At 39.3% G+C, this 11,916-nt stretch overlaps 1 non-coding gene across 1 annotated transcript; it reads left to right on the top strand.

Annotated features, from left to right (window-relative positions):
* Positions 1-234: 234 nt before the first annotated feature.
* Positions 235-304, top strand: LOC136148800 (small nucleolar RNA U2-30). Its single transcript, XR_010659571.1, has one exon. It is a non-coding gene; the product is annotated as a small nucleolar RNA U2-30 (small nucleolar RNA).
* Positions 305-11,916: the final 11,612 nt, after the last annotated feature.

An 11,916-nucleotide genomic window follows, 5' to 3' on the forward strand; every position in this document is an offset into this window, starting at 1 on the left:
TTGCATACTTGCTACTCATTCATTCATTACAATGATTGACTTTGTGTTATTGCTAAGAACATAGACTTTAGTGTCAGACTGCCTAGGTTCAAATTCCACCTCCTCCACTTATTATCTATGTGACTTTGGGCAAGCTACTTACTCTCTCTGTGCCTCAGTTTCCTCATCTGTAACATGAATATTACCTCCCTCAGTGGGCTGTGGGTGGGGGTGTAAGAAAGGCTCATCAGTTCTGAGCAATGATGAAAAGGTTTTACTACTGACCTTTATAGCTATTGAGCTTTCTGTACTTGATCTGAGTTCAGAATTTAAATTTTTTAAAAAACAAATATGCTTGTTGATAGACTGATTACTTTTGGGTCAATCACAAGTCCTTCTAAACTGGAATATAAAATATTTTATCAGTTATATATAACAGTATTTGCTTCTAGTCTAATAACTGTGACACTTGAAACTCAGCTAGATCTTAGCTCAAGTCCTGATTCTACCACTTACATGTTATGTGACTCTGGGAAGTTTTCTTAGCCTCCGTAATCTCTCTGTAAATGGTAGTCATACCGATTTGCACACAGTAAGCTCAGTCCACGGTTTGCTGTCTCGTGAGTGAGACCTCTGGCCCATCCATCTCTGTATTCTGTCCCTCAATAGACACCAAAGGGTATTTTGGAGAGTACAGTATTGCTCTTCAGGAGTTAATTGTGATTTCACTTTAGAACACTTCCTATTCTGCATGATTTGGGTATTTTAAAAGAAACCCCAGAGCCAGTTGAATGGCAGTGAAAGAAGAGAACAATGAAGGCAACTTCCACCAAACACTAGGAAGCCCTGAAATTTCTAGCTGTATTCAGCTCTTGTAAAATGAACTTTAATGTAGGCTGGACTTCTAAAATTCAACTATCCCAGTAAGGCCTTTAAAAAAACATTCCAATCTTCAGTTGGGACCATGATACTCTAGGCATGTGAATGAATGACTTTCCATTGTATGTCAATGTCTATTGAACAGGCAAAACATCATGCTCTTCTCATTAATTCTTTTTTTAAGATAAGACCCTTTGCTTTAAAAGATGTTTTGGGAGGACACAAACCTTGCACACACTCTAGGTACAAAAAAAGGGAAACTTTAGATTTATGGCAAAAACAAAAAACCACGCTATAAGCATTCTAAATTCAATGTGGATAGCGGATACTATACTAAGTGGACTTAGATCATAAGGTCCTGATGACTAGTCTGATTATTCGTCTTACTTTCCAAAAGTGTTATGGTTGAGCTAAAAGAACAAAAGGATAGAGAGAGAGATTCTTATGGAATTTTAAATTGTTTTTCACATAAAGCATGTTTTTCTCAAAGCCAGATTTACCTAAATTCACTGACAGCTGAAAGTCAAATGTATTCACATTAAATTGTCTACATCACAAGATTCCGGTAGATAAAGTACATTTCATTTATTAATGTAGAAGAGACCCTAGCTCCTATATTTAACCAAATATGTTTCTCATCATTTCTAATGCTTAGAGAGGGGTGTGAGAGAGAGAGAAAGAGAGAGAGAGAGATGATGGTCGGTTTTTTTTCATTTGACAGTGTATCATTTTTTAGGTTTGCTTTCTGTTTGGTTTTGCAAAATAGGAAGAGGAAGACTGTCTACAATGGCCCAGATTTTGATAGTTCAGGAAGTGACCATAACCATCTACATTCACTTTCTCTGGAGAATTCCATCTCCTGCTTCAGTGTTCATACATTCCTGGAAAATAAAAAGAAATACAAAACTTTAGGAATAATAAGACAAGGGTTCCTTTTATTGCTAGAGAGAGCATAGTACCTAGAGTAGAAAAATTTATTCAAAATTCTCAAGCCCCATCCCAGAGCTACTGAACCAGAATCTGTATTTTAAAAAGTTCTTTATGTGAACATTAAAGCTTAGGAAGCAGTCTCCTAGGAGGTCGCTCACACTATGGCCACCTCTAACCCCAGGGTCTTTGGAGAATCCGTGTGACATTACAGTAGAATTTGTAGAACTGGAGAGTAAGAAACAGCCAAGGGTGTCAAGAAAACATTCATAGTTCACTACTCATTGGACAAATTCTCTAGGAATAAGTGACTTAAGGGCTGTAAAAGTGGAGGATTTCAAGGAGGAACGCAGATACTACCTGTTTGTAATTGAGAAACCAGACTACAGGTGTATAGCGATAGTCAGGACCATGTCTCAAAACCTATAAAGGATGACAGGAGGCACTGGTGAGCCTGTTCCAAAATCCACAATTCAGGGGTGAAGAGAGAGAGGAAGCTGGGGGATGCTACAGTGACAAGTCTGTGAGTAGCTTGCCGAACCTTAGGAAAGTTTTGTGTGTGTCTACAGGCTGATCCTTGAACTGACGATAGTCACAGCAGTTTTCTACCCCTTCAGAGGTCGGCCCAGCTTCTTACAATGACCAAGTATAGCCCTTCATTCATCCATAACTCAACTATCTGGCAATGTCATTTCCCCTGATATGCATCAAAAATGTAGCTTAATTCAATTCAATATGTATTTATTGATTGACTATATTAGGCACCATAACTATGCCACAATTTTTTAATTAAAAAAAAGAACCTCCAAACAGTTAAAATTGGTGACCAAGTTCATCAGCAAAGCTCATAATTCTTCCGTGTAGAATCAGGGTAGGCCTAATTCTGAGCCTATTTTTATTTATCCATTTTATTCTACTGTACATACACTTCAGTACACACATGAATTTGAGCAAACTCTGGAAGATAGCGGAGGACAGAAGAGCGTGATGTGCTGCAGTCCGTGGGGTCGCAAAGAGTTGGATACAACTTTGTAAACAACAGCAACAACAACACAGAATTCTAGCAAGCTTGGTATCTGGTTTCCAAGTCCTCCATGGAAGGCATAAAGGGACAGGGCAGTCAATGCTATTGCCGCAGGAAATTGCCCTGATCCAGCCAGAAGAGCAATAGATTGTCCATGAATGGAGGACCAGAGATCTATAAATAGAAGACACAAGAGCTCAAAAAGCTCTGCTCTCTGGAGTCTTTTTTTTTTTTTTTTTTGGTCGCTATAACATTTCCATGCACCCCACAAGACCTGGGCCTTGAAATGTTACACCAATGCTATTGATCCTTAAACGGGAGTCAGTCTTCACAGAAAGTTACATCATATTCCCAATACAATTTGAAAAAAAAAAAAAGAAAGAAAGATATTCCCTGGCTGTCCAGTGGTTAGGACTCAGACTTCACACTTTCGTTACTGGGGGTCCAGGTTTCAATCCCTAGTCAGGAAACTAAGATACTGCAAGCCACGTGGCACAGCCAGAAAAAGACTAATGAAAATTATGTAACATATTGTAGGAAGCTCTCCATGCAGAGAGGCTCTGGTAAAAAAAAAAAATTATGGTGGTTAAAAGAGCAGCCCAGCATTTTAGAGGAATTTGCAAAGTCTCAAGCTATAAAATTCTGGATATGGGTGGCTTTAATATGTTTTCAAAAGGATCAAACTTACCTGGGATAATGTTAATAAATTGAAATAAGGAACACTGCCTCTGATGGACTCTAATTTCCACTGTCTGCCTTTTACATGAATGAGACGTTTGTACAAGCTGTACATTTGTGAATATCAGACAGCATTTCCCATCGCATCTGAGGACACGGAGCTGTCAGCACACTCCTCATATTTCAACCCCTGTTTCTAGGTTCTTGAGCATCATTTCAATTAAGCCTCCAATAAGCTTCAAGCAGAAGAATCATGGCCCTTATTTGTCTGCTCCTTAAGAATATTGAGAAATAGGGGTATCTGGGGGAGAAAGCTGCTTTTGTTAAACAAAATATGCAACAATTAATTCTCACCAAAAAATTGGAATATCTGTTTGTAAAGTATCGTGGAAATTATAAATACAATTAACATATAGTAGTATATTGATTTGGTGTATTTAATACAAATATGTGTATTATATCATGTTATTGCACCCATATACTAGAGGGAGAAAGGGAGAGAAACAGAGAACTGGAACTATGTCAGGAAAAATTCTTAAAAAATACACTAAATATTTAACAGTGTTTTTTCTCCTCTGGGAAATAGAATTACTTGCATATTTACTTTCTTCTTTACATCTCTACATTCCATGAGGTTTTTGCAAAGAAAACAAGCATGCGTGTGCACACACAAACACACACACACAATACCAGTACTTCCGTTTGGAAGGAAAGGGAGAAAAGATGAGAAAGAGGGAGAGAAAGGAAGGAAAGAAGAAAGGAAGAATGGGAGGGAGAGATGGAGGATCTGGTGAGGAAAACTGGCCCACAGATCCCTTAAGTGCCACTCAGCCTTGCAGGTTCCCTCATCCTTCTCAATACCAGAGTACCCTGCCCCTTTTTATTGATGACACTTCCCTGTCGCTGTCATTGATTATTCCACACACCCAGTCGCTGGGACTGTCCCTTTTTGGTAGCTGACAAAACCAAAGCACTAAGAATAAAAACATGCAAAGCCACAAACCTAACTGTGGTACAGCCAGGCTGGGGACACCCACCAGCTGGATCACTCTCCCAGCAACTCAAGGTTCCCTGGGACTCTCTTCTGTTCCATATGTGGTCAGGTTGTTTTCCAATTTGGAAGCACACCTGTGAACCAAAAACCAATCCTTAGCTCGTACTGAAGGTCATCCCATCATGAGTTGGGGCAAATTAGGACAGGCTGGAGAAAGAGAAGACTTGGGTGCAGGCAGCCTCTCATTTGAAAAAGCTATCCTGAAGTTCATTCATTGCTCAAAATAAGAAGGGCATTCGTCATCTAAATAGGCAGTTTTATTTTCTCTCTTCTAAACATGCCCTTTCTTTATATGCTGTTTAAGACTAAACAGTATAAAACAGGATTGACATCATGTAATTACTTGCCTTTTACACTGTGCTAACTTAATTTACTTTTCATTCTCAGGTATTTAAGAGACCATTATTTTCCCATCAGACTTTACTGTCTGCCAATTAAAGGGTTAGATGGATGAAGTAGAGAGAGAATATTGTTCAGAAAGGTTTCAGGTAGACATATGGAAAACAACAACTTAATACCACTTTCTTTTCATTAAAGTCAGAATTTGTTTTTGGCCAGTTTACCAGTTTATGTGATACCCCCTGTGTATAATATGTTGTTTTTTGGTTCCACTTACAAATGAAAATGGCATGGTCATCATACACCTTCTAGCATTCGCAGCTACATACACAGGCTCCCTTTCTGTGGAAAGAGTAAGCAGTTGGGGATCACATTAGCACATGGAGTTGTTTTAAGGTCACACTTACTCTTCTGGTGCACCAAAATTACAAAGCATGTTTGGATAGCACCCAGTGGTCTCATGGAGCTGTGCTGTCCCTCTGCTTTGCCAGGTAAATTTCAGCAGGAGCCACACCCCAGCTCCACAGACCGCTCTTCAGTCATGTGATCAAAGATGCTTCACATCCCAGGAAACATTGGGTTTGTGTTGGTTTAAGGTGTAGGGTGTAATGACCCAAACAAAAAATACAAGTCACTTTTCTTCTTATTCACTTTCATTTTACGTAATAAGAGTTGTGACACTAAGGTTTTTTGCACCTTGTATCTTGAAACACAGTCATTTCCTTTTTCTCTGTGTCATTATGGAAAACATCTGTATTTTCAAAGTTAAGGAAATCATAGTAATTTGCTCAAGAACTGTGGAGAGAGAAAGGGTCCAGGACAAAAGTAGAGACATTTGTCAGTTCCAGAAAGCATTTTCCAAAGAAAGAGAATTAGCAAACCAACAAGGTCACCATAAGCACAACCAGATAACCTCCACCATTAAAAAAAATTAATTGACTGTAGATAATAACTCAGGAGGAAAAGCCCTTGCAATTATTAATTGCAAAATATGGTTATCGTGTATCATGGCCTCCTCGTCAGAATTCATGGTTCTACTTCTGACCTGGAAGAGTAAGTCCTGGGTCATGAGTTGACACAGGTTGTAGGTTGTTTCAGTTACCCTAATCCTGGGCTTAGAGCACACAGCAGTTCAGTGAATCCGTCTCCTCTCTGTCCTGAGAGAGCAGGCATGGAGAAGACAAGATTGTCACCTATCAGATTCTCCCTCCACCTTAACCCTGAGCTCATTCTGGATTCAGGTCAACAGTCCCTGCAGTTACTGAGCTCCATGCTTATTTGTAAGAGAGGTGTGTGAGAGAACCATATGAGGCTGTATAAATTTGAATGCAAGGTAATTAAAATTGAATAGAATTTAAAACTTATTTTCTTATTTGCATTAGTCACATTTCAAGCCTATATTGTTTAGTACGAGCGTGGGTTTTCAGTCACTCAGTTGTATCCAACTCTCTGCGACCCCATGGACTGTACCCCGCCAAGCTCCTCTGTCCAAGGGATTTCCCAGGCAAGAATACTGGAGTGGGTTTCCACTTGCTCCTCCAGGACATCTTCCTAACCCAGGGATCAAACCTGCATCTTCTGCGGCTGCTGCATTGGCAGGTGGATTCTTTACCAGGAAGCCATCATAGAAGCCTATTGTTCAGTACAGATATAGAATATTTCTATCATCACAGAACATTCTGCTGGACCATGCCATAAAATTAGAAATGCTTGCTCTCTCAGCATCCCCCACCTCAAGGAAGAGCTGAGGAAAATAGGACTCCTTTAGACCCTATAGCTCATCTTTGCTCTAATTTTCTTGAAGAGATATCTAATCTTTCCTATTCTATTGTTTTCCTCTATTTCTTTGCAGTAATCACAGAGGAAGGCATTCTTATCTCTCCTTGCGATTCTTTGGAACTCTGCACTCAAATAGGTATATCTTTCCTTTTCTCCTTTGCTTTTCACTTCTCTTCTTTTCACAGCTATTTGTAAGGCCTCCTCAGACAGCCATTTTGCTTTTTTGCATTTCTTTTCCATGGGGACGGTCTTGATCCCTGTCTCCTGTGCAATGTCACAAACCTCCATCCATATTTCATCAGGCCCTCTGTCTGTCAGATCTAGTCCCTTAAATCTATTTACACTCCCACTGTATAATCATAAGGGATTTTATTTAGGTCATACCTGAATGGTCTAGTGGTTTTCCCCACTTTCTTCAATTTAAGTCTGAATTTGGCAACACGGAGTTCATGATCTGAGCCACAGTTAGCTCCTGGTCTTGTTTTTGCTGGCTGTATAGAGCTTCTCCATCTTTGGCTGCAAAGAATATAATCAAACTGAAAGGAAAAAAAAAGAATATAATCAATCTGATTTCAGTGTTGACCATCTGGTGATATCCATGTGTGGAGTCTTCTCTTGTGTTGCTGAAAGAGGATGTTTGCTCTGACCAGTGCATTCTCTTGGAAAACTCTATTACCCTTTGCCCTGCTTCATTCTGTACTCCAAGGCCAAATTTCCCAGGTGTTTCTTGACTTCCTACTTTTGCATTCCAGTCCCCTGTAATGAAAAGAACATCTTTTTTGGGTGTTAGTTCTAAAAAGTCTTGTAGGTCTTCATAGAACTGTTCAACTTCAGCTTCTTCAGCATTACTGGTCAGAGCATAGACTTGGATTATAATGATATTGAATGGTTTGCCTTGGAAATGCACAGAGATCATTCTGTCATTTCTGAGATTGCATCCAAGTACTGCATTTCAGACTCTTTTGTTGACTATGATGGATAGTCCATTTTTTCTAAGGGATTCTTGCCCACAGTAGTAGATATAATGGTCATCTGAGTTAAATTCACCCATTCCAGTCCATTTTATTTCACTGATTCCTAAAATGTCAACATCCACTCTTGCCATCTCCTGTTTGACCACCTCCAATTTGCCTTGATTCATGGACCTAACATTCCAGGTTCCTATGCAATATTGCTCTTCACAGCATCGGACCTTGATTCTATCACCAGAAGCAGAAGATATGAAGAAGAAGTGGCAAGAATACACAGAAGAACTATACAAAAAAGATCTTCACGAGCCAGATAATCATGACAGTGTGATCACTCACTTAGAGCCAGACATCCTGGAGTGTGAAGTCAAGTGGGCCTTAGGAAGCATCACTACGAACAAAGCTAGTGGAGGTGATGGAATTCCAGTGAGCTATTTCAAATCCTAACAGATGATGCTGTGAAAGTGCTGCACTCAATATGCCAGAAAATTTGGAAAACTCAGCAGTGGCTACAGAACTGGAAAAGGTCAGTTTTCATTCCAATCCCAAAGAAAGGCAATGCCAAAGAAGGCTCCAACTACCGCACAATTGCACTTATCTCGTACGCTAGTAAAGTAATGCTCAAAATTCTCCAAGGCAAAGTTCAGCAATACATGAACCATGAACTTCCAGATGTTCAAGCTGGTTTTAGAAAAGGCAAAGGAACCAGAGATCAAATTGCCAACATCCACTGGATCATCGAAAAAACAAGAGAGATCCAGAAAAACATATATTTCTGCTTTATTGACTATGCCAAAACCTTTGACTGTGTGGATCACAACAAACTGTGGAAAAATTCTGAAAGAGATGGGAACACTGGACCACCTGACCTGCCTCTTGAGAAATCTATGTGCAGGTCAGGAAGCAACAGTTAGAACTGGACATGAAACAACAGACTGGTTTCAAATAGGAAAAGGAGTACATCAAGGCTGTATATTGTCACCCTGCTTATTAAACTTATATGCAGAATACAGCATGAGAAATGCTGGGCTGAATGAAGCACAAGCTGGAATAAAGATTGCCAGGAGAAATATCAATAACCTCAGATATGCAGATGACACCACCCTTATGGCAGAAAGTGAAGAACTAAGAGCCTCTTAATGAAAGTGAAGGAGAGTGGAAAAGTTGGCTTAAAGTTCAACACTCAGAAAACTAAGATCATGGCCTCTGGTCCCATCACTTCATGAGAAATAGATGGGAAACAGTGGAAACAGTGGCTGATTTTATGTTTCTGGGCTACAAAACCACTGCAGATGGTGACTACAGCCATGAAATTAAAAGACACTTACCCCTTGGAAGGAAAGTTATGACCAACCTAGACAGCATATTAAAGAGCAGAGACATTACTTTGCCAACAAAGATCCATCTAGTCAAGGCTATGGTTTTTCCAGTAGTCATGTATGGATGTGAGAGTTGGACTATAAAGAAAGCTGCGTAGAAGAATTGATGCTTTTGAACTGTGCTATTGGAGAAGACTCTTGAGAGTCCCTTGGACTGCAGGGAGATCCAACCAGTCTGTCCTAGGGGAGATCAGTCCTGAGTGTTCATTGGAAGGACTGATGTTGAAGCTGAGGCTTAATATTTTGGCCACCTGATGCGGAGAGCTGACTCATTTGAAAAGACCCTGATGCTGGGAAAGATTGAAGGCAGGAGGAGAAGGGGACAACAGAGGATGAGATGGTTGGATGGCATCACTGACCCAATGTACATGAGTTTGGGTAAACTCTGGGAGTTGATGATGGACAGGGAGACCTGGCGTGCCGCGATTCATGGGGTCGCAAAGAGTCAAACACGACTGAGCAACTGAAGTGAACTGAACTGAGACCCTATAGCATTAGTCTCAAACTTCAGCATGCCTCAGAATCATTTGGAGAGCTTGTTAAAACACAGATCTGGGCTTCACCCCTAGGGTCTCTGACTGAGCAGATCTACAAAGAGCCCCTCAGATTTCCATTTCTAACAAGTTCCCAGGTGATGACAGATGCTCCAGTCATGGGGTCCACTTTGAGAACCACTCCTCTGTGATTAGTAGGAATAATACCTGGAATGTAACTGGCATGCAAAATGCACTTGACTAATACATTAAAATACTCAAATTTGTCTCAGTTCAGTCAGTATACATTTACTGAGTACCTCCTTATCCCAGGCACCAGGTTTATTACAGGGCTACAAATATCAGGCCTTGATTCTATAACTGAAAAGGAGAATTACCTAGAACTGCACTGTCTAGTACTATAGCCACTGCATGTGGCTCCTGAGCACTGGAATTAGGCACCTAAGAAATAGAATATTTAATTTTTATTCATTATAACTTAAGTTGAAATAGTAAAGTGGTATATAATATTTGTCCATTAATCATAGCTATATAGTTTTGACAGGACTATATTTTATTTGAACTGTTGAAAATTTGACATCCAAATTGGTATATAAGGGTGAAATGCACATCGGAGTTCAAAGATTTAGTATGGATAAAAAAAGTTAAATATCTCATTATGTTGATTACATATGATAATATTGGGACCTATCTAGGTTAAATAAAACATGTACTAAAGTCGTTTTCACCTGTTAATTGTTACATTTTCAATGTGACTGCTAAGAAAAAAAAACATTCAATCACATGGTTTGCATTATATTTTTATTGGACTGTGCTGATCAGGAATCTAACTTCAGACTATTAATTGCCCATCAATCAATTGGAATCCTGGAGTAGAGGGGAGGAGTAGTAGATTAGGACTGAAAGCCCTGTAGGCTCTGAAAACTGTGATTCCTGCAAGACAAAGTGCCAGAAGATAATCTTTCCTTTCTGCTTTTCCTCCAGCATTGGGCAAACCTGCCAAATATCTCCCTTTGAATGCTGTGACAGCCCACTCTCCATCTGCAGTTCAGAGAAAAAGATGATGACTCAATCTCCTTAAGCCACAGAGGACTGCATCTTAGGCTCACATACCAATACCATACATTTTATAACTGGGCTGCACTTCTTCCACATATCTCTATAAAACCATGTGAGAGCTGGCTTGTTTTTGTTGTATATAGCAAAGTGCTGGCCTCCCTTCCAACTTTAAGCATCCTTCCTATCAGACCAAAAAAAAAATGTCATGAATTGAAATGCTAACTGTTTATTAAATGGCCTCCAAGGTCAAAAAGATGAAATTTGCTTTTGCCATGTACAAATGAATTTTTTAAAATTGAAACAATATACCCATGTTCATAGCAGCATTATTCACAATCGCCAAAATGTGGAAGCAATGCAAGTGTTCATCAATGGATGAATGGATAAATAAAGTGTGATATATACATATAGTGGAATATTACTTAACTTTAAAAAAAAAGGAAATTCTGACACATGTTGAAACATGGATGAATTTTGAAAACGTTATGCTAAGCGGAATAAGCCAGTCACAACTGACAAACGGTGTATGATTTTACTTGTATAAGGTTGTTGAATTTATGGACACAGGTAAATGTAGTTAATGCCACAGAATTTTATATTTAAAAATTGTATGTTCTGTATAAATCACCACAATTAACAAAAAATGAAAACAATCCATTATCTAACATTATGAACCTATCTTCCGTCTCTTTCACTCTACTATCCCTGAAGCTTGCAAAATCCTACAGAATTGTGAATAATGCAACTAACAATAATACTCATTCTATACTTTTAGAGCATTTTAGCATTTATAATACACTTAAAATATGATTTCACTTGAAGTAACAGTTCACTGCCAATTGTGTTATAGAAACCTGTAACTAACTACACTGAGGATTAAGATTCAATGATATGCCCAAGGTCATTAAGGCTGAGTTGTAGCAGGGCCAAGATTATGTCCGCATGCTCTGACTCTGCATCATAGTATATCTTTATTTTGAATTCTGAGCCAGACCATGGGGTAAACTTCAAACACTCCAGAAGCCCAAGCTGTTTTAGAAACAGCTAGCTATAGAACTATCTTGAACCAATTAAGGAAAAAGACCAACCCCAGACAAATTGTGGTAGGGTTGAAAATTTTCTTTAGCAAATTTCTAACTTACCTTCTTATCCTGCCATCTCCTGCCTGGTCTTATGTCACCTCCTAAAACAGCCAACACTTTGCCACTGCTTCAAAAAGACTACTTTCCAGTAATGGCACTCAGGACAGCTCTAGAGATACCCCTGTCCCCTTCTCCACTAAAACTTCCCAACCCATGTCTGTCACTGCTTTGCTAAACTGTTGACTGATGAACAATTAAGTCACATTCAGAAGAGC

Source organism: Muntiacus reevesi, chromosome 17 (genome assembly GCF_963930625.1).
Source record: "Muntiacus reevesi chromosome 17, mMunRee1.1, whole genome shotgun sequence".
NCBI classification, from domain to species: Eukaryota; Metazoa; Chordata; class Mammalia; order Artiodactyla; family Cervidae; genus Muntiacus; species Muntiacus reevesi.